Raw genomic sequence first — 24,435 nt, 5'->3', positions numbered from 1 at the left:
ACATTGGCGTTTGGAGGCTTGGCTCAGTTGGGTTACTGGCTTTAGATCAGAGTAGCGGAGGCTCGTTGAAGGATCTTTAAATAACACCATTCTAACCATAGCCTGGGACGGGCCCCACAGAACTATTTCAGGTCTACAGGAGACACCCTTTGACAGTACAGCACAGTTTGATATCCAACGAGAGTGAAGGAGGAGGAGAGAGAGGGTTTAACACTATTTCACCACAGGGTTAACACTATCTATCACACCACAGGGTTAACACTATCTATCACACCACAGGGTTAACATTATCTATCACACCACAGGGTTAACATTATCTATCACACCACAGGGTTAACGCTATCTATCACACCACAGGGGTTAACACTGTCTATCACACCACAGGGTTTAGCACTGTCTATCACACCACAGGGTTTAACACTATCTATCACACCACAGGGTTAACACTATCTATCACACCACAGGGTTAACACTATCTATCACACCACAGGGTTAACGCTATCTATCACACCACAGGGGTTAACACTGTCTATCACACCACAGGGTTTAGCACTATCTATCACACCACAGGGTTTAACACTATCTATCACACCACAGGGGTTAACACTGTCTATCACACCACAGGGGTTAACACTGTCTATCACACCACAGGGTTAACGCTATCTATCACACCACAGGGGTTAACACTGTCTATCACACCACAGGGTTAACACTATCTATCACACCACAGGGTTTAGCACTATCTATCACACCACAGGGTTAAGCACTGTCTATCACACCACAGGGTTAACACTATCTATCACACCACAGGGTTAACACTATCTATCACACCACAGGGTTAACACTGTCTATCACACCACAGGGTTAACACTGTCTATCACACCACAGGGTTAACACTATCTATCACACCACAGGGTTAACACTATCTATCACACCACAGGGTTAACACTGTCTATCACACCACAGGGGTTAACACTGTCTATCACACCACAGGGGTTAACACTGTCTATCACACCACAGGGTTTAGCACTATCTATCACACCACAGGGTTTAACACTATCTATCACACCACAGGGTTTAACACTATCTATCACACCACAGGGTTAACACTGTCTATCACACCACAGGGGTTAACACTATCTATCACACCACAGGGTTTAACACTATCTATCACACCACAGGGTTTAACACTATCTATCACACCACAGGGTTTAACACTATCTATCACACCACAGGGTTAACACTGTCTATCACACCACAGGGTTAACACTATCTAACACACCACAGGGTTAACACTGTTTATCACATCACATGGTTAACACTATCTATCACACCACAGGGTTAACAGTAATATCACACCACAGGGTTAACACTGTTTATTACACCACAGGGTTAACACTAATATCACACCACACCAGCAGTGTGTACAGTAAGGTCTGTTGTTGTGTCTCACGAGAACTTCCAGACTAATACATTACATTATGTTCGTCCCAAGTGGCACCCTATTCCCTTTACAGTGCACTGCTTTTGACTCGATCCCTATTGGTTTCCCTATGGGCCCTGGTCAAAAGTAGCACATTATATAGGGAATAGGGTGTAATTTGGAACAGAGCTGGTATTTTTGTTGGGATCTGCTTCTTCTGACCAATGGTACACACAACTCTTCACTAGCCTGGTCCCACGTGTTTGTGCCGTGTTGCCAACTCCTCTGTCATTAATTGGTGTGACAATGACACAGTATTTTGAGCCCATAGAAATAGATTGACTGGCAGCCATATTGAGTGTGCCCATGAGTGAACCAGTCAAATTACAGTGGTGTGTGGAGGGGTGTGTACCTTCTAGGAATTATATTTATATGGTTGAGCCTATGTAAAGTACGCATTGACGGCATTTCATGGGTGTATTCATTAGAACGCACTGTAGTAAAACATTTTGCAACAGAAAACGAAAGCAAACATTTCTTATGGGATGAGTCCAGGTAGTTCCTCCCAGTTTCAGTCCATTTTATTCCATTTGGTGGCTAATGAACACAACCTTGGTGTTCCTCTCTAAACCAACAACAACCATCTGATATTGTAGACACGCCGAGGGCCAAACTAGTGACTGCAGAGATGTAATGCTTCATTCAGAACACCCCGGGTTGTAAACTCTGCAGAGATGTAATGCTTCATTCAGAACACCCCGGGTTATAAACTCTGCAGAGATGTAATGCTTCATTCAGAACACCTCGGGTTGTAAAGTCTGCAGAGATGTAATGCTTCATTCAGAACACCCCGGGTTGTAAACTCTGTAGAGATGTAATGCTTCATTCAGAACACCCCGGGTTATAAACTCTGCAGAGATGTAATGCTTCATTCAGAACACCCCGGGTTGTAAACTCTGCAGAGATGTAATGCTTCATTCAGAACACCCCGGGTTATAAACTCTGCAGAGATGTAATGCTTCATTCAGAACACCTCGGGTTGTAAACTCTGCAGAGATGTAATGCTTCATTCAGAACACCCCGGGTTGTAAACTCTGCAGAGATGTAATGCTTCATTCAGAACACCCCGGGTTGTAAACTCTGCAGAGATGTAATGCTTCATTCAGAACACCCCGGGTTGTAAACTCTGCAGAGATGTAATGCTTCATTCAGAACACCCCGGGTTGTAAACTCTGCAGAGATGTAATGCTTCATTCAGAACACCCCGGGTTGTAAACTCTGCAGAGATGTAATGCTTCATTCAGAACACCCCGGGTTGTAAACTCTGCAGAGATGTAATGCTTCATTCAGAACACCCTGAAATATGGGAGCGATAAACTGGCTACAGCAATGCAATACACATGTTTACAGTACGTACAGTGTGTGTGTGTGTGTGTGTGTGTGTGTGTGTGTGTGTGTGTGTGTGTGTGTGTGCGGAACCCCATTTTCACTACAGCGACAACCCAATAAATGTACTTACATTGAAACGTCATCGCACAAACACGAAAACAAATGAACAACACACACACACACACACACACACACACACACACACACACACACACACACACACACACACACACACACACACACACACACACACACCCCCCCCCCGCCTACTCTCCGGGGGAGGGGGCAGGCCGGCCGGATAAAAAACGTACCCGACTTAATCTTGTTACTACTCCTGCCCAGTAACTAGAATATGCATATAATTATTGGCTTTGGATAGAAAACACCCTAAAGTTTCTAAAACTGTTTGAATGGTGTCTGTGAGTATAACAGAACTCATATGGCAGGCAAAAACCTGAGAGGATTCTATATGGGAAGTGGCCTGTCTGACAAGTTGTTGTTCATCTTGGCTCTTTTTATTGAAGACTGAGGATCTTTGCTATAACGTGACACTTCCTACGGCTCCCATAGGCTCTCAGAGCCCGGGAAAAAGCTGAATGATATCGAGGCAGCCTCTGGCTGAAACACATTATCGCTTTTGGCAAGTGGCCGATCAGAGTACTATGGGCTTAGGCGCGTGCCCGAGTCGACCCCATGCTTTATTTTCTTTCGTCTGTTTACCTAAATGCAGATTCCCGGTCGGAATATTATCGCTTTTTTACGAGAAAAATGGCATAAAAATGGATTTTAAACAGCGGTTGACATGCTTCGAAGTACGGTAATGGAATATTTAAACATTTTTTGTCACGAAATGCGCCATGCTCGTCACCCTTCTTTACCCTTTCGGATAGTGTCTTGAACGCACGAACAAAACGCCGCTATTTGGATATAACGATGGATTATTTGGGACCGAACCAACATTTGTTATTGAAGTAGAAGTCCTGGGAGTGCATTCTGACGAAGAACACCAAAGGTAATAACATTTTTCTTATAGTAAATCTGACTTTGGTGAGTGCTAAACTTGCTGGGTGTCTAAATAGCTAGCCCTGTGATGCCGGGCTATCTACTTAGAATATTACAAAATGTGCTTTCACCGAAAAGCTATTTTAAAATCGGACATATCGAGTGCATAGAGGAGTTCTGTATCTATAATTCTTAAAATAATTGTTATGCTTTTTGTGAACGTTTATCGTGAGTAATTTAGTAAATTCATCGGAAGTTTGCGGTGGGTATGCTAGTTCTGAACGTCACATGCTAATGTAAAAAGCTGGTTTTTGATATAAATATGAACTTGATTGAACAAAACATGCATGTATTGTATAACATAATGTCCTAGGTGTGTCATCTGATGAAGATCATCAAAGGTTAGTGCTGCATTTAGCTGTCTTCTGGGTTTTTGTGACACTATATGCTAGCTTGAAAAATGGGTGTCTGATTATTTCTGGCTGGGTACTCTGCTGACATAATCTAATGTTTTGCTTTCGTTGTAAAGCCTTTTTGAAATCGGACAGTGTGGTTAGATTAACGAGAGTCTTGTCTTTAAAATGGTGTAAAATAGTCATATGTTTGAGAAATTGAAGTAATAGCATTTCTAAGGTATTTGAATAACGCGCCACAGGATCCCACATGGCTGTTACGTAGGTGGGACGATTTCGTCCCGCCGGCCCTAGAGAAGTTAATTACTTGATTAAACAACTTATTTTTCAAACGATTTCACACGTTATTGACAGTCTGAGGAGAATAAATTGTATTAGACTGTATCTCCTCTTTCTTTCTCTATGTTCTCCCCTCTCTCTATCTCTCCTGTTCCACATGTTTTTGGGCACACAGCGATCCCTCGCTTCTCAGAACAAATGTAGTTTAATGAGGGTGAGGAACGGTGGAGAGAGATGGAGGAAGGGAGAGAGAGGGAGGGAGAGGGAGAGAGAGGGAGAGAGAGGAGGGCCAGTAAAAACACACCATATACTGCCAGGCCTGATCAGATATACAGCAGGCTGAGCCCGATACCTGACACTGGGTTTACCCCCATGTACTGATGACTGGTGGCATGCCATCAGATGAACATACGCACACACAGAAACACCTACACAAGACACTATAACATACATTCCCACATGTAAACATATACACATGCGGTATTTGCTAGAACACAGGGCCTTTCTCTCCTCTCCCTGTGGTGCAGTGGTCTGGTCTAACTAGAACAATGATCAGTGAAGCAAGCCAAAGGGCCAAGTTTGCGTGCACACAAACTTGCACGCAGACACCCGCACGGCGCAGCAAGCACGCACGCACGCCGCACGCACGCACGCACACACAGACTATACATGTCCTACACACTAGATCCCAGGACTGGGAGATGTGAGCAAGCTGCCAAAGAAACACCTGAATGGCTTCATTCCCCAGACACTCTGCCCTTTAAAATACCTTACACTTCAATGGCTTCATTCCCCAGACACTCTGCCCTTTAAAATACCTCACACTTCAATGGCTTCATTCCCCAGACACTCTGCCCTTTAAAATACCTTACACTTCAATGGCTTCATTCCCCAGACACTCTGCCCTTTAAAATACCTCACACTTCAATGGCTTCATTCCCCAGACACTCTGCCCTTTAAAATACCTCACACTTCAATGGCTTCATTTCCCAGACACTCTGCCCTTTAAAATACCTCACACTTCAATGGCTTCATTCCCCAGACACTCTGCCCTTTAAAATACCTTACACTTCAATGGCTTCATTCCCCAGACACTCTGCCCTTTAACCTGTCTGGGCTAGGGGGGCAGTATTTTCACGGCCGGATGAAAAACGTATCCAATTTAAATAGGTTACTACTCTGGCCCAGAAACTAGAATATGCATATTATTAGTAGATTTGGATAGAAAACACTCTGAAGTTTCTAAAACTGTTTGAATGGTGTATGTGAGTATAACAGAACTCATACGGCAGGCAAAAACCTGAGAAAAATCCAAGCAGGAAGTGGAAAGTCTGAGAATTGTAGTTCTTCTTTTGATTCTCTATTGAAGCTACAGTGTCTGTGGCGTGACGTTGCACTTCCTAAGGCTTCCATTGGCTGTCTAAAGCCTTCAGAAAGTGGTTTGAGCATTCTCCTGTCACTGGGCAGATAATAGGAGCTCAGTTACTGAGTGGTCTGCCTGGCAACAAAGGAATTAGATATGCACAGTCACGCAAGCACGCCGTTCCTTCTTTTTCTTCTTGAATGAATATGCTATTGTCCGGTTGGAATATTATCGCAATTTTACGTTAAAAATACCATAAAGAGTGATTTTAAATAGCGTTTGACATGCTTTTAAGTACGGTAATGGAACATTTTGACTTTTCGTCTCTCGATCCGCGCTCGCGCGTTATGCCTTTGGATAAGTGAGCTGTACGCACGGAGGTATTTGTACATAAATATGGATTATTTCAAACAAAAACAACATTTCTTGTGGAAGTATGTCACGTCCTGACCAGTAAAGGGGTTATTTGTTATTGTAGTTTGGTCAGGACGTGGCAGGGGGTGTTTGTTTTATGTGGTTCGGGGTTTGTTGGGCTATGTTCTATGTTAGTGTATTTCTATGTTCAGTCTAGTTTTTCTACTTCTATGTTTAGGGTTTGTTGATTGACCTTCAATTGGAGGCAGCTGTTCCTCGTTGCCTCTGATTGAAGGTCCTATGTATAGGGGTGTTTGTGCTATGGGGGTTTGTGGGTAGTTGTTTCCTGTTTTGTGTCTGTGCACCTTACAGGACTGTTTAGTGTCGTTCGTTGTTTTGTGTATGTGATTTGTTTGTTTTTCATTCTTTTGATTTAATAAAGAAGATGAGTATACACGTTCCCGCTGCACCTTGGTCCAATCCTTACGACACCCGTTACAGAACTACCCACCACCAACGGACCAAGCAGCGGGGTAAGGAGCTGGAGAAGAGCTATCGGGAGTCGTGGACCTGGGAGGAGATCCTAGCCGGAGAGGGACCATGGAGGAAGGCTGGAGAGGACCGGGAGTGTTTTGTTGGAACACGGTTGGCATGGAAGCCTGAGAGGCAGCCCCCCAAAAAATGGGTGGGGGGGGGGGGCATACGGGTAGTTTGGCTGGGCCAGGGTTGAGCCCTAAGCCAACTCCCCGTGCTTACCAGAGGCAGCATGGTATTGGTCAGGCACCGTGCTATGGGGTGATGCGCAAGGCGTCGAGGCCGAGCATCCACAGGCCGGTATGCTCGGTGCCAGCATCCTGCATTTGCCGGGGGGCAGCGGGCACCCAGCCAGTAAGGGTGGTGCCAGTCCTGCGCTCGAGACTGCCAGTGCACCTTCACGGCCCAGTGTATCCTGTTCCCGCTCCCCGCACTAGCCCTGAGGTGCGTGTCTCCAGTCTGGCGTCTCCAAAGCCAGCACCACACACTAGGCCTCCAGTGCGTCAGCCCAGTCCAGCTCGTCCTGCTCCTGCTCCTCGCACTAGCCCTGTGGTGCGTGTCCCTAGTCTGGCACTTCCTAAGCCAGCTCCACGCATCAGGTCTTCAGTGCGCAGTCTCTGTCCAGAGTGTCCGGCGACAGTGCCTCGTCCAGAGTGTCTGGCGACAGTGCCTCGTCCAGAGTGTCCGGCGACAGTGCCTCGTTCAGAGTGTCCGGCGACAGTGCCTCGTCCAGAGTGTCCGGCGACAGTGCCTCGTCCAGAGTGTCCGGCGACAGTGCCTCGTCCAGAGTGTCCGGCGACAGTGCCTCGTCCAGAGTGTCCGGCGACAGTGCCCCGTCCAGAGCTTCCGGCGACAGTGCCCCGTAGAGAGACGGCCCACAGTCCGGAACCGAGAGAGACGGCCCACAGTCCGGAGCCGAGAGAGACGGCCCACAGTCCGGAACCGAGAGAGACGGCCCACAGTCCGGAACCGAGAGAGACGGCCCACAGTCCGGAACCGAGAGAGACGGCCCACAGTCCGGAGCCGAGAGAGACGGCCCACAGTCCGGAGCCGAGAGAGACGGCCCACAGTCCGGAACCGAGAGAGACGGCCCACAGTCCGGAACCGAGAGAGACGGCCCACAGTCCGGAGCCGAGAGAGACGGCCCACAGTCCGGAGCCGAGAGAGACGGCCCACAGTCCGGAGCCGAGAGAGACGGCCCACAGTCCGGAGCCGAGAGAGACGGCCCACAGTCCGGAGCCGATAGAGACGGCCCACAGTCCGGAATCGGCGCAGCGAGAGTCGCCCTACAGTCCGGAATTGGCGCAGCCAGAGTTGCCCTACAGTCCGGAATCGGCGCAGCCAGAGTCGCCCTACAGTCCGGAATCGGCGCAGCCAGAGTCGCCCTACAGTCCGGAATCGGCGCAGCCAGAGTCGCCTTTCAGCCCGAGGTCTCCAGCGACGTGCATCAGCCCGAGGTCTCCAGCAACGCACATCAGCCCGAGGTCTTCAGCGATGCGCCATAGCCCAGAGACTTCGGGAGGGGTAAAGTTTAATGAGTATTTTGCAGGGGTGGACAGGGTAGGTTGGGGAGTAAGGCCGGAGCCTGAGCCACCTCCGGAGTAGGGGGTTGGGGGGGGGGGGTGTAGCACAAGAACCGTCGGTGACGGTGGCCACCCTCCCTTCAGTTTGGGATTATTTTTGTTTTGGGTTTATTTTTGTGTTTTGTTTAAGGTGCATCCGGGGTCTGCACTTTGGGTGGGGGGGGGGGGGGGTACTGTCACGTCCTGACCAGTAAAGGGGTTATTTGTTATTGTAGTTTGGTCAGGACGTGGCAGGGGGTGTTTGTTTTATGTGGTTCGGGGTTTGTTGGGCTATGTACTTATGTAAGAGGGGTGTTTGTTTTATGTGTTCCGGGGTTTTTTGGTCTATGTTCTATGTTAGTGTATTTCTATGTTCAGTCTAGTTTTTCTACTTCTATGTTTAAGGTTTGTTGATTGACCTTCAGTTGGAGGCAGCTGTTCCTCGTTGCCTCTGATTGAAGGTCCTATGTATAGGGGTGTTTGTGCTATGGGGGTTTGTGGGTAGTTGTTTCCTGTTTTGTGTCTGTGCACCTGACAGGACTGTTTAGTGTCGTTCGTTGTTTTGTATACGTGATTTGTTTGTTTTTCCTTCTATTGATTTAATAAAGAAGATGAGTATACACGTTCCCGCTGCACCTTGGTCCAATCCTTACGACACCCGTTACAAAGTAGCAGTCCTGGGAGTGCATTCTGACGAAGATCAGCAAAGGTAAGACAATATTTCTAATACTAATTCTGAGTTTAGGTTGCCCCGAACTTGGCGGGTGTCTGAATAGCTCACTGTGATGGCTGAGCTATGTACTCAGAATATTGAAAAATGTGCTTTCTCCGTAAAGCTATTTTAAAATCTGACACAGCGGTTGCATCCAGGGGTAGTCTATCTATAATTCTTTAAACAATTGTTGTATATTTTGTCAATGTTTATGATGAGTATTTTTGTAAATTGATGTGCACATTCACCGGACGTTTTAGTGGGAATACATTTTCTGAACATCACGCGTCAATGTAAAATGCTGTTTTTGGATATAAATATGAACTTTATCGAACAAAACATACATGTATTGTGTAACATAATGTCCTAGGAGTGTCATCTGATGAAGATCGTCAAAGGTTAGTGCTTCATTTAGCTCTGTTTTGGGTTTTATTGACACATGTCCTTGCTTGGAAAATGGCTGTGTGATTATTTTTGTCTATGTACTCTCCTAACATAATCTAATGTTTTGCTTTCGCTGTAAAGTCTTTTTGAAATCGGACAATGTGGTTACATCAAGGAGAAGTGTATCTTTAAAATGGTGTAAAATAGTTGTGTGTTTGAGAAAGTTGAATTATGACATTTTGTTGTTTTTGAATTTGCCGCACTGATATTTCACTGGCTGTGTCCCGCAGGTGGAATGCTAGCCCATAGAAGTTAAAATACCTCACACTTCAATGGCATCATTCCCCAGACACTCTGCCCTTTAAAATACCTCACACTTCAATGGCTTCATTCCCCAGACACTCTGCCCTTTAAAATACCTCACACTTCAATGGCTTCATTCCCCAGACACTCTGCCCTTTAAAATACCTCACACTTCAATGGCTTCATTCCCCAGACACTCTGCCCTTTAAAATACCTCACACTTCAATGGCTTCATTCCCCAGACACTCTGCCCTTTAAAATACCTCACACTTCAATGGCTTCATTCCCCAGACACTCTGCCCTTTAAAATACCTCACCAGGCTTCACCAGCCTCGCCCCCCCCCGGCTTCATTCCCCAGACACTCTGCCCTTTAAAATACCTCACACTTCAATGGCTTCATTCCCCAGACACTCTGCCCTTTAAAATACCTCACACTTCAATGGCTTCATTCCCCAGACACTCTGCCCTTTAAAATACCTCACACTTCAATGGCTTCATTCCCCAGACACTCTGCCCTTTAAAATACCTTACACTTCAATGGCTTCATTCCCCAGACACTCTGCCCTTTAAAATACCTCACACTTCAATGGCTTCATTCCCCAGACACTCTGCCCAGCAAAATATATTTTCTCTCTCAAACCTCCAAGGTTCCACCCAAACAGGCCCCTTGGAAGCACACTCCGCCTTCAGTGTGTGTGTGTGTGTGTGTGTGTGTGTGTGTGTGTGTGTGTGTGTGTGTGGTGTGTGTGTGTGTGTGTGTGTGTGTGTGTGTGTGTGTGATCTGTGTGAGTTTATATTTGGGGTTTGGAAACTAGGGTGGAAACAGAGGGTTTAGGGAACCAGGGGTTAGGGAGCTAGGGGGTATAGAGAGGGTTTAGGGAGCCAGGGGTTAGGGAGCTAGGGTGGATAGAGAGGGGTTAGGGAGTAGGTGGGATAGAGAGGGGTTAGGGAGCTAGGGGTTAGGGAGTAGAGGGGTTAGGGAGCTAGGGGGGACAGAGAGGGGTTAGGGAGTAGGGGGATAGAGAGGGGTTAGGGAGCTAGGGGGGATAGAGAGGGTTTAGGGAGCTAGGGGTTAGGGAGTAGGGGGGATATAGAGGGTTTAGGGAGCTAGGGGTTAGGGAGTTGGGGGGATAGAGAGGGGTTAGGGAGCTAGGGGTTAGGGAGTAGGGGGATAGAGGGGTTAGGGAGTAGGGGGGATAGAGAGGGGCTAGGGAGCTAGGGGTTAGGGAGTAGGGGGGATAGAGAGCGGTTAGGTAGCTAGGGGTTAGGGAGTAGGAGGCATAGAGGGGTTAGGGAGCTAGGGGTTAGGGAGTAGGGTTAGGGAGTAGGGGGGATAGAGGGGTTAGGGAGTAGGGGTTAGGGAGTAGGGGGATAGAGGGGTTAGGGAGCTAGGGGTTAGGGAGCAGGGGGGATAGAGGGGTTAGGAGTAGGGGTTAGGGAGTAGGAGGGATAGAGAGGGGTTAGGGAGTAGGAGTTAGGGAGTAGGGGGGATAGAGGGGTTAGGAGTAGGGGTTAGGGAGTAGGAGGGATAGAGAGGGGTTAGGGAGTAGGAGTTAGGGAGTAGGGGGGATAGAGAGGGGTTAGGGAGTAGGAGTTAGGGAGTAGGGGGGATAGAGAGGGGTTAGGGATTAGGGGTTAGGGAGTAGGGGGGATAGAGGGGTTAGGGAGTAGGGGGGATAGAGGGGTTAGGGAGCTAGGGGTTAGGGAGTAGGGGTTAGGGAGTAGGGGGCTAGAGGGGTTAGGGAGCTAGGGGTTAGGGAGTAGGGGTTAGGGGGGATAGAGGGATTAGGGAGCTAGGGATTAGGGAGTAGGGGTTAGGGAGTAGGAGGGATAGAGAGGGGTTAGGGAGTAGGAGTTAGGGTGTAGGGGGATAGAGAGGGGTTAGGGAGTAGGGGTTAGGGAGTAGGGGGGATTAGAGGGGTTAGGCAGTAGGGGTTAGGGAGTAGGGGGGATAGAGGGGTTAGGGAGTAGGGGGATAGAGAGGGGTTAGGGGGGATAGAGGGGTTAGGGGGTTAGGGGTTAGAGAGTAGGGGGGTTAGAGGGCTTAGGCAGTAGGGGTTAGGGAGTAGGGGGATAGAGATGGGTTAGGGAGTAGGGGTTAGGGAGTAGGGGGGATAGAGGGGTTAGGGAGTAGGGGTTAGGGAGTAGGGGGGTTAGAGGGGTTAGGGAGTAGGGAGTAGGGGGATAGAGGGGTTAGGGAGTAGGGGTTAGGGAGTAGGGGGGATAGAGAGGGGTTAGGGAGTAGGGGGGATAGAGATGGGTTAGGGAGTAGGGGTTAGGGAGTAGGGGGGATAGAGGGGTTAGGGAGTAGGGGGGATAGAGATGGGTTAGGGAGTAGGGGTTAGGGAGTAGGGAGTAGGGGGGATAGAGGGGTTAGGGAGTAGGGGTTAGGGAGCAGGGGGGATAGAGGGGTTAGGGAGTAGGGGTTAGGGAGCAGGGTGGATAGAGGGGTTAGGGAGTAGGGGAGATAGAGATGGGTTAGGGAGTAGGGGTTAGGGAGTTGGGAGTAGGGGGGATAGAGGGGTTAGGGAGTAGGGGTTAGGGAGTAGGGGGGATAGAGGGGTTAGGGAGTAGGTGTTAGGGAGTAGGGGGGATAGAGGGGTTAGGGAGTAGGGGTTAGGGAGTAGGGGGATAGAGGGGTTAGGGAGTAGGGGTTAGGGAGTAGGGGGATAGAGGGGTTAGGGAGTAGGGGTTAGGGAGTAGGGGGGATAGAGGGGTTAGGGAGTAGTGGTTAGGGAGTAGGGGGGATAGAGGGGTTAGGGAGTAGGGGTTAGGGAGTAGGGGGATAGAGGGGTTAGGGAGTAGGGGTTAGGGAGTAGGGGGGATAGAGGGGTTAGGGAGTAGGGGTTAGGGAGTAGGGGGGATAGAGGGGTTAGGGAAAGCACCTCACTAGAAGATATACAACTTTTATAAAATCTCCAGATTCTCAAATCCCCACCCTGGAACCCACCCTGGAACCCACCCTGGACAACAACACAAATCAGGAGGAAAGACACACAAGACCAAATCTTATAGTCTGGAAAATAGGTATGGGTATGAAGTAGTATGAAGAATCTGCATTTCAGCAAGTTTATGTAGTTCTAGGTGAACAGGGGATAAGTCCTTGGAAAGAGTCTGTTTTGAGTTTAAAAGTGGTCATAGATGTGGGGTATTCTGAGGGTGGGAACACTATCATGGAGGAAGGATATAGTAGAGGTATGGTAAGGGTTAGAGCTGAAATAGAGCTAGGAAGTAGGGGACATGGCTAAGATACACTACATGACCAAAAGAATGTGGACACCTGCTTTGAGCATCTCATTCCAAAATTCTGGGAAGGCTTTCCACTAGATATTGGAACATTGCTGCGGGGACTTGCTCCCATTCAGTCACAAGAGCATTAGTGCAGTCGAGCACTGATCTTGGGCGATTAGGCCTGGCTTGCAGTCGGCATTCCAATTCATCCCAAAGGTGTTCGATGGAGTTGAGGTCAGGGCTCTGTGCGGGCCAGTCAAGTTCTTCCACAACGATCTTGACAAACCATTTCTGTATGGACCTCGCTTTGTGCACGGAGGCATTGTCATGCTGAAACAGGAAAGGGCCTTCCCCAAACTGCTGAAACACAGAATCGTCCAGAATGTCATTGTATGCTGTAACGTTAAGATTTCAGTTGGCACTATGCATTGGGGCAGGTAGCGTTCTCCTGGCATCAGTCAAACCCAGATTAGTTATTGTGTTGACGTTGCCTCCAGAGGCAGTTCGGAACTCAGTAGTGAGTTTTGCAACAGAGGACAGTGAATTTTTACACACTACACTTTCAGCACTAGGTGGTCCCGTTCTGTGAGCTTGTGTGGCCTACCACTTCACGGCTCAAACGTTGTTGCACCTAGACGTTTCCAAAGTTCCAGGGCAGAAATTTGACGAACTGACTTGCTGGAAAGGTGACATTATCACAACATCGACGGAAGGTGGCGCCCCTCCTCGCCCGGGTGGCGCTCGGCGGTCGTCGTCGCCAGCCTACTAGCTGCCACCGATCCTCTGTTTAATTTTCTGTTGGTTAGGTCTAGGTTAGGTACACACCTGTTTTGTATTAGTTCATTAGTGGGGGGGTTATTTAGTCTTTCTGTGTAGGTTTGTTTTTTGTGTGTGATTATTTTGCATCAGGACGTTAGTCTGGGGTGTTTTTCCTCTGCCTGTGTGTTTTATGCAGAGTGTTTTGGGCTGCGTCCCTGCACTGTGTTCGGGCTGTTTATGGGCATTTTGTATTGTCGCCCTGCCCTACCTGTTTTGGACAAGTGTGGATACTTATTAAACGTGTGTTCACGGACTTGTGTCTCCTGCGCTTGACTTCACCCCTCCTGCATCCTTGAGCCGCCTGACAGACATCCTATGACGGTGCCACGTTGAAAGTCACCGAGCTCCTCAGTAAGGCCACTCTACTGACAATGTTTGTCTATGGAGATTACATGGCTGTGTGCTCGATTTTATACACCTGTCAGCAACGGGTGTGGCTGAAATGGGGAAATCCAATCATTTGATGGGGTGTCTACATACTTTTGTATATATAGTGTATGTAGGTGAGTGGGAGTAAGGAGGTAGGATGAGGAATGGGGAGGGGGAGACCAGTGGTAGGGAGCTAGGGTAGCCCCATGAGGTAGAAGAGTGGAAGTATGGACTCAATATGAAAGAAGGTAGTGGGGGTAGGGGTATAACACTGAGAGGGGGGTAGGGGTATAACAATGAGAGGGGGTAGGGGTATAACACTGAGAGGGGGGTAGGGGTATAACACTGAGAGGGGGGTAGGGGTATAACACTGAGAAGGGGTAGGGGTATAACACAGATGGGGGGTAGGGGTATAACACTGAAAGGGGGTAGGGGTATAACACTGAGAAGGGGTAGGGGTATAACACAGATGGGGGGTAGGGATATAACACTGAAAGGGGGTAGGGGTATAACACTGAAAGGGGGTAGGGGTATAACACTGAGAAGGGGTAGGGGTATAACACAGATGGGGGGTAGGGATATAACACTGAGAGGGGGGTAGGGGTATAACACTGAGAAGGGGTAGGGGTATAACACAGATGGGGGGTAGGGATATAACACTGAGAGGGGGTAGGGGTATAACACTGAGAAGGGGTAGGGGTATAACACAGATGGGGGGTAGGGATATAACACTGAAAGGGGGTAGGGAAATATAACACAGAGGGGGTTGGGGTATAACGCTGAGAAGGCGGTAGGGGTATAACACTGAGAGGGGGGTAGGGGTATAACACTGAGAAGGGGCAGGGATATAACACAGAGGGGGTAGGGGTATAACACAGATGGGGGGTAGGGATATAACACTGAGAGGGGGCAGGGGTATAACACTGAGAGGGTTATAACACTGAGAGGGGGGTAGGGGTATAACACTGAGAAGGGGTAGGGGTATAACACTGAGAAGGGGTAGGGGTATAACACAGATGGGGGGTAGGGATATAACACTGAGAGGGGGGTAGGGGTATAACACTGAGAAGGGGTAGGGGTATAACACAGATGGGGGGTAGGGATATAACACTGAGAGGGGGGTAGGGGTATAACACTGAGAGGGGGGTAGGGGTATAACACAGAGGGGGGTAGGGGTATAACACTGAGAGGGCGGTAGGGGTATAACACTGAGAAGGGGTAGGGGTATAACACAGATGGGGGGTAGGGAATAACACTGAAAGGGGGTAGGGGTATAACACTGAGGGGGGTATAACACTGAGAGGGGGTAGGTGTATAACACAGAGGGGGGGTAGGGGTATAACACTGAGAGGGGGGTAGGGGTATAACACTGAGAGGGGGGTAGGGGTATAACACTGAGAGGGGGGAAAGGGTATAACACAGAGGGGTAGGGTATTAACACAGAGGGGGGTAGGTGTATAACACTGAGAGGGTTATAACACAGAGGGTTATAACACTGAGAGGGGGGTAGGGGTATAACACAGAGGGGGGGAGGGGTATAACACTGAGAGGGGGGTAGGGGTATAACACTGAGGGGGGTAGGGGTATAACACTGAGAGGGGGTAGGGGAATGGGAGTACCCCACCTCCATTGTCTGAACTGAAGCAGCTGGTGGCACGCTCCTAGTTCATTGTCTGGTCTAAGTGTCTGAACTGAAGCAGCTGGTGGCACGCTCCTAGTTCATTGTCTGGTCTAAGTGTCTGAACTGAAGCAGCTGGTGGCACGCTCCTAGTTCATTGTCTGGTCTAAGTGTCTGAACTGAAGCAGCTGGTGGCACGCTCCTAGTTCATTGTCTGGTCTAAGTGTCTGAACTGAAGCAGCTGGTGGCACGCTCCTAGTTCATTGTCTGGTCTAAGTGTCTGAACTGAAGCAGCTGGTGGCACGCTCCTAGCTTATGACTGTGAAAGTGTGCATGGGAGGTTGAGTGGTTAAGCATCCTCCCTGCGGTCGTGGTCACCGTGGACCCACGCTGAGGCAGAGTATTCTCAAAATAAACACATTCAATTAGAAGGAGAACACCCATGAGGGGTAAACACTAACCATGCACAGAGCAGCAAACATCATCAAGCCGAGTTAAGTTTAGTTTGATAAGTGCAACATGGGAATCTATCATGATAGAAGTACATTATAACAACAGTGTATTAACTTCATGCTAACAGGTGGTCACTCACTCTTCTGGTGCAAAATGGCAGACAGCCAGACAGACAGCCAGCTAGCCAACCATCCAGACAGCCAACCATCCATCCAGACAGCCAGCCAGTCATCCATCCATCCAGTCATCTAGCCAGCCATTCAGGTCCATTCAAAGGCAGACAGCTAGACACCAGGCCACCACTTCCTTAAACACCATCCAGACAGACAGACAGACAGACAGACAGCTAGACACCAGGCCACCACTTCCTTAAACACCATCCATCCATCCATCCATCCATCCATCCATCCATCCATCCAGACAGACAGACAGACAGACAGACAGACAGACAGACAGACAGACAGACAGACAGACAGACAGACAGACAGACAGACAGACAGACAGACAGACAGACAGACAGACAGAGCCCGCTCTGTGGGGATATAATAAAATGCCAGCCTGGTTCAATAATGGAGCCAGTGGAGCCTGCTCAATACGACCAGCACCTCATTACTACCCATACTGACCATCTATGGCCAAGGGAGAGACTGTTCCCATGCTCTCACCTCTCTCTAGTCTACCTCTCTGTGTTTCGGTCTCTGTCACAATCCACAATCCAATTTCTCTTCCATTGTCATTCTCTCTCTTTCATTTACTCTCTCTCATACACAAACAACTGAAGTCCGACCGGCTCGCAAATAAGCACCGCCAACACATGCCATATGCAGTATTTTAGGATGGCAGCTGTCTCTTGCTGTTGTTGCTGAATTTCTCTCATCTGTCTACACAGGCTCACCATGTCTCAGTCTTGGTTCGCTGTCGAAGTCTTAATCCACTCACTTCCAGCCTGTAAATCTCTCACTGCTAGTCTGACACTGAACACTTGTCCCTTCATTTCCCATAGGAATCCCCCCAGAGACGAGTGCCGACGGCTGGCTTCATCACCAGTGAGCTATACTGAGCTCCTAATGAGGAATAACATGAGAGATTCAATACTGAACCTTCAATGACGGGCTAGCTGACAACGTCATGAAAACAATGTGCGCGCATCAATGGAGTAGAAGTCAGCCTGTTGTGATTCAGGATGGCCAGATTGCTAGCAAGAATGACAAGAAACTGCCATATGGGGAATCATAATTGACTCGTTTTTTGATACCATGTCTTTACTTTTGTTTGTGTTTTGACTGATTTCATGTCAATGCTAATATGGCAAAAAAATTGCTAGCTAGCTAACCAACAACTGTAACGATGTCTTTGAGAGACAAGTGCTCATTATGCAAATGTATTTATGTTTTCAAAAAAAGATTATGATAAAAGATAGTTTACATGTTGTCAACAATCTATGCCAACCTCGTCTGTTTAGCCCCATAGCTGAACACGCCTCGGTTTTGTTGCTAAATAATCAACCTGTCTATAACATGACAGATTTTATAATGAGCTCCCAGTGAGCAATAACAAGCATTATTCCATACTGAAGCTAGTTAATCCCGTGTAGCTCAGTTGGTAGAGCATGGTGTTTGCAACGCCAGGGTTGTGGGTTTGATTCCCACGGGGGACCAGTACGGAGAAAAAAAATGTATGAAATGTATGCATTCACTCCTGTAAGTCGCTCTGGATAAGAGCGTCTGCTAAATGACTAAGATGTAATGTAAATGAAGTAACAAGTGAAACAATTCTGAGCTCTAAGTGAGCAATAACAAGATACTGAGCCTTCAGTTAGCAATAACGTGACACTGAGCCTTCAGTTAGAGTTCAGTATCATGTTATTGTTAACTGAAGGCACAGTATCATGTTATTACTCACTGAAGGCTCAGTATCATGTTATTGCTACGAGGCTGACAGGCTCACGAGGCTCAGTCATGTTATTGCTCGAGGCTCGACAGGCTCAGGCTCAGTCATGTTATTCCCGGGCTCAGACTGAGCACGGGCTCAGTTCAGGCAACTGAAGGCCAGTCGATGCACTGAGCGGGGCTGTGCACGTCTGAGCCAGAGCTAACATGATACTGAGCCTTCAGTTATTAATAACATGATACTGAGCCTTCAGTTAGCAATAACATGATACTGAGCTCTAAGTTAGCAATAACATGATACTGAGCCTTCAGTGAGCAATAACATGATACTGAGCTCTAAGTTAGCAATAACATGATACTGAGCCTTCAGTGAGCAATAACATGATACTGAGCTCTAAGTTAGCAATAACATGATACAAAGCCTTCAGTTAGCAATAACATGATACTGAGCTCTAAGTTAGCAATAACATGATACTGAGCCTTCAGTGAGCAATAACATGATACTGAGCTCTAAGTTAGCAATAACATGATACAAAGCCTTCAGTTAGCAATAACATGATACTGAGCCTTCAGTTAGCAATAACATGACACTGAGCTCTAAGTTAGCAATAACATGATACTGAGCCTTCAGTTAGCAATAACATGATACTGAGCCTTCAGTGAGCAATAACATGATACTGCGCTCTAAGTTAGCAATAACATACAACAAGAAGAGAGAATACTGAGTTCTCCTCTTGAGAGAAAGAAGTGAGACAAAAATGTATCTATCAGTACCGTCACACAGTACTGTAGCCTATATAAACTGTGCTGTAGCCTATATAAACTGTAATGTAGCCTGTATAAACTGTAATGTAGCCTATATAAACTGTGCTGTAGCCTATATGACTGCTATCAGTACCATCACACTGTACTGTAGCCTACAAGAAGTGTGCCTTATTCAACTGAAAGAGAACCACAAAATGCAAGTTAATGTAAAACTGAAGCTATGGGCAGTATTTAAACCAGCACAAAGTAACATGCTTCACTGTTCTAGCAACAGAGGGAGAGAAAAAAGTGACACTTACACACACATCGTCCGGAGTCCAGGTAGTAACTCTGTCTCTGCTTTCGAGTGAGTGAGAGAGAGAGTGTGTCTGCCCTCCCTGAGAGCACGGCTGGGGTCTGCCAGAGGCACCGTAAAAACAAGCGCTCACGTGAGTACTACTCCACAGCGGGTTCCAAAATAAATAAAACGCGCATCCAAAAAAAGGGGAGATGGAGAAATAAAAAATAAAGTATTACGCATTTAAGAAGGTACGCTCCTTTGCAATGCAACTACTCCCTCCCCTTAAACCCAAAATACTTTGGACAGAGTTTTTTTCCTCCTTCCGATCCGGAGAGAAAGGGAGAGAAAGAGAGAAGGAGAGAAAGAGAAAAGGTAGACCAGGGAAGGCTAGAGTAGGTGGAACTCATCTGTTGTCTTGCTCTTACTACTCTTTCAGCTTGTTTCTTCCTTCCTCCTCTTGTGGGCAGCGAACATTAAACCCCGGGCTTCCAAGCAGTGGAATGTGACAGCGGGAAAGAGCGAGGGGGAAAAACAGAAAGAGAGAGAGAGAGCATGGGGCATATGGTGTCCACCTACACCAGGGGTGTCAAACTCATTTTGCCCGGTCTTCAACGAGGTCTGGAGGGCAGCACTGAAAATGTTTACTTCCTCACTGTCTCTATCTATCGCGTCTAGCTTTCATTTCAGTGATAATTAGTGAGCTGGACACATTTAACAAACTGTATGAATGTAGGTCCATTACAATTTCTACGCAGTTTAGATTCAGTTTTAGTCATTTTAAAGTATATTGAATTTCTCTCTCGCTCTTCCCCTTTCTCCCTCTCCTCTCTCTGCCTCTCTCTCACTCTGCTTGTCTCTCTTTCTCTCTCCCCCTCCTTCTCTCTCTGCCTCTCTCTCTCTGCTTGTCTCTCTCTCTCACTCTGTCTCTCTCTCACTCTGCTTCTCTCTCTCTCTCTCTCAATTTCAATTCAATTGAAGGGCTTTATTGGCATGGGAAACGTATGTTTACATTGCCAAAGCAAGTGAAATAGATAATAAACAAAAGTGAAATAAACAAAAAATGAACAGTAAATATTACACTTACAAAAGTTCCAAAAGAATAAAGACTTTTCAAATGTCATATATTCTTTGTGGGTATGTGTAATCTGAGGGAAATATGTGTCTCTAATATGGTCATACATTTGGCAGGAGGTTAGGGAGTGCATCTCAGTTTCCTCCTCTCTCTCTCTCTCTCTGTTCCTCAACCACAGAAGGAAAACTGAAAGCAGCTATTGACTGGAAATGATTAGTGTCTGAAGACAAAATGAAAGCACGTCACTTACTACACTCAGCTACCTGGGAAGAAGGTAAACACAGAATGTAGCTACAAACTAAGGAACACAAAATGAGTAAACTTGCTTAGAGCATTGCAAGAATAATTTCAGTGTGTTAGGCTTCTATTGTATGTCCAGAGTTTCCCCGACTTTCCAGACCAACAAAAGATGCCATTAGCAAACACATATGGAAAAACAACTGAGGTGAAAAACCACAGTGTGTGTTCAATTTGTCCCATTTCTAAAGCTTATGAGGAAAACACACTAGCTTAACAGAACAGCTCTCCCCTTAACTGAAAAAACCCCAACACCTATTAGCTATTAGAGCAGAGACAAGGAGAGAGAGCTGGAACTGTGATTGGTTGCCAGGTGGCTAGTATCTTCAGTACATCCTTAAACACTGTGAAAGAGCTCTCTCCCTCCCTCCCTCCCTCCCTCCCTCCCTCCCTCCCTCCCTCCCTCCCTCCCTCCCTCCCTCCCTCCCTCCCTCCCTCCCTCCCTCCCTCCCTCCCTCCCTCCCTCCCTCCCCAGCCATGTTTACCAAGCCGTCTGTAGATAGAGAGATCAAAGCTTCTATCCCTTCATCCGTTGGAACAGAGCTTTGTTCCCCTGATTTTATTTTCTTTATTTCCATAATAGGCCATCAAAGGCAACAAGCCAAAGACAAGCTAGCTGTTGCTAGGCTATGACTGCATCTCAAATGGCACCCTTTTTGAGTATATAGTGCTCTACTTTTGACAAGGGTAGTGCACTATGCAGGGAAGAGGGTGGGGATGTAGGCTAGGCCAGAACGACTTCCTCTGGACGCTCCACAATCAGCTGCTAACCTTAGATTAGCTTTGGATGCTAACGTGCAGGCCAACACTGGCTGATTCGGCTCATATCCTCTCAGCCACTGCTGATTTGTTTTATACCTGTTATATTACATATTATATGGTATGAACATTACAAACATCTAAGAAACAGTAGTTACATGTATGTAACAAAAGAGGGTGTTGAACAAAGGTTTGTGATGGCAACTTGAGAAAGAGTGAGCGATTTCCTCAAGGATATGATTTGATTAGCATTGACGGGCATAAACAAACAATTGCCAAAATGTGCTAACAGAACGATGTCATTGTTTACCGTATACAAACCACCCGTAGAGAACCAGATAGAGAGAGATAGATAGAGAGGGGTGGTACAGAGAGATAGTGGGAGAAAGAGAGAGAGAGAGAGAGAGAGAGAGAGGGGGGAGATAGTGGGAGAGAGAGCGAGAGAGAGAAAGAAAGGGGGTACAGTGAGAGAGAGAGAAAGGGGATACAGAAAGATAGTGGGAGAGAGAGAGAGAGCGGGAAAGAGATAGTGGGAGAGAGAGTGAGAGACAGAAAGGGGGTACAGAGAGAGAGAAAGGGGGTAGAGAGAGAGAGCAAATGTACTGTACAAATGTATAGAGCAAATGTAAAATTGTCTTTTTACCAAATTACCGTACGACAGACCACGTATTCACCCTGCACACCCTAATTGACAAACAAACAAACCAAAACAAAGGCAAAGTCTTCTCATACTTTGTTGATTTCAAATTTTTTGGGACTCAATATGGCATGAGAGTCTGCTATACAAATTGATGAAAAGTGGTGTTGGGGGAAAAACATACAACATTATAAAATCCATGTACACAAACAACAAGTGTGCAGTTAAAATTAGCAAAAAAACAAACATAAAATTTCCACAGGGCCGTGGGGTGGGACAGGGATGCAGCTTAAGCCCCACCCTCTTCAACATATATATCAACGAATTGGCGAGGGTACTAGAACAGTCTGCAGCACCCGGTCTCACCCTACTAGAATCTGAAGTCAAATGTCTACTGTTTGATGATGATCTGTCACCAACCAAGGAGGGCCTACAGCAGCAACTAGATCTTCTGCACAGATTCTTTCAGACCTGGGCCCTGACAGTAAATCTCAGTATGACAAAAATAATGTAGTTCCAAAAAAGGTTGAGTTGCCAGGACCACAAATACAAATTCCATCTAGACACCGTTGCCTTAGAGAACACAAACAACTATACATACCTCGGCCTAAACTTCAGCGCCACAGGTAACAAAGCTGTGAACGATCTGAGAGACAAGGCAAGAAGGGACTTCTATGACATCAAAAGGAACATAAAAATCAACATACCAATTAGGATCTGGCTAAAAATACTTGAATCAGTTATAGAATTCATTGCCCTTTATGGTTGTGAGGTCTGGGGTCCGCTCTCTAACCAATAATTCACAAAATGGGACACACCAAATCGAGACACTGCATGCAGAATTCTGCAAAAGTATTCTCAGTGTACAATGTAAAACACCAAATAATGCATGCAGAGCAGAATTAGAGTGATACCCGCTAATTATCAAAATCCAGAAAAGAGACATTAAATTCTACAACCACCTAAAAGGAAGTTATTCGCAAACCTTCCATAACAAAGCCATCACCTACAGAGAGATGAACCTGGAGGAGAGTCTCCTAAGCAAGCTGGTCCTGGGGCTCTGTTCACAAACACAAACAGACCCCACAGAGTCCCAGGACAGCAACACAATTAGACCCAACCAAATCATGGGAAAACAAAAAGATAATTACTTGACATATTGGAAAGAATTACAAAAAAACAGATCAACCCAGAATGCTATTTGGCCCTTAACAGAGAGTACACAGTGGCAGAATACCTGACCACTGTGACTGACCCAAAATTAAGGAAAACTTTGACTATGTACAGACTCAGTGAGCACAGCCTTGCTATTGAGAAAGGCCGCCGTAGGCAGACCTGGCTCTCAAGAGAAGACAGGCTATGTGCACACTGCCCACAAAATGAGGTGGAAACTGAGATGCACTTCCTAAACTTCTGTCAAATGTATGACAATATTAGAGACACATATTTCGCTCAGATTACACAAACCCAATCTTGATAAACCCTCATTTCTACTGGGTGAAATGCCACAGTGTGCCATCACACAAGCAATATTTGTGACCTGTTGCCACACGAAAAGGGCAACCAGTGAAGAACCTTTGTACTTTAACTATTTGCACATAAAATGACATTTGAAATGTCTTTATTCTTTTGGAACTTTTGTGAGTGTAATGTTTACTGTTAATTTGATTTGTTTATTTCACTTTTGTTTATTATCTACTTCACTTGCATTGGCCATGTGAACATATATTTCCCATGCCAATAAAGCCCTTAAATTGAAAATTAATTGAGAGAAAGGAGGTACAGAGAGAGAGAGAGGGGGTACCGAGAGAGAGAGTACTGAGAGAGAGGGGGGGGGGGGGGGGGGGGGGTTAAACACCTTTGGTTTTAAAGTGTATACCACTTTATTAGAACAACAAATCTCTTACTGTATGTCCCTTAGGAACTAAACCATCCCATCTGAAGTGTATTCAACTGAGAATTGTATAAAGTTCATAGAGATTGTGTGTATGTGTTTATGCCTGTGTGTGTGTGTGTGTGTGTGTGTGTGTGTGTGGCCTGTGTGTGTGTGTGTGTGTGTGTGTGTGTGTGTGTGTGTGTGTGTGTGTGTGTGTGTGTGTGTGTGTGTGTGTACCAGCAGCTATTAGATGATGTGAGTGAGCTAGTTTGTGTAGGAGCAGGACAGACATCAGCTGACTAAACATGCTGACCAAGAGGTCCTGACCAAGCACAATCCTCTGACTGTCTGGCATCAGCAAATCACCATGGCAACCACCCACCCACCTACCAGCCCGCCCACGAACGCCAAAACGCCTCGAGTTCCTACCACAGCATCTGATTCGCTGACAGGACAGCTTGGGTAAAGTTCACAGACCACTTAACTGAAATAATTTCATTTCAATCCAACTCAATACATGAAACAAGTCAGGCTAACTATTTGAGGTGCTGTATTTATAGTTGTCGGATTCTGTTGAGCGTTACGTTCTCGCTAAAACGTTGATTCTGTTGAGCGTTACGTTCTCGCTAAAACGTTGATTCTGTTGAGCGG

The 24,435-nt window shown here is 46.8% G+C and overlaps 1 protein-coding gene across 2 annotated transcripts in view; it reads right to left on the bottom strand.

Annotated features, from left to right (window-relative positions):
• LOC106571159 (protein eva-1 homolog A) overlaps positions 1–24,435 on the bottom strand; it is a 171,405-nt gene that overhangs the window by 47,398 nt on the left and 99,572 nt on the right. Inside the window, exon 1 of one of the 2 annotated variants that reach the window (XM_045695589.2) lies at positions 19,163–20,036. The exons of the other annotated variant lie outside the window; for it this stretch is intronic. The gene's annotated coding sequence lies outside the window, so the exon portion shown is untranslated. Of the gene's footprint in view, positions 1–19,162; positions 20,037–24,435 lie in introns of those variants that run through there. 2 annotated transcript variants of the gene reach the window in all.

This window comes from Salmo salar, chromosome 15 (genome assembly GCF_965601325.2).
Source record: "Salmo salar chromosome 15, fSalSal1, whole genome shotgun sequence".
Taxonomy (NCBI): Eukaryota; Metazoa; Chordata; class Actinopteri; order Salmoniformes; family Salmonidae; genus Salmo; species Salmo salar.
The sequence above is the reverse complement of the archived record's forward strand: the minus strand, read 5'-3'. Positions and strand labels throughout refer to the sequence as shown.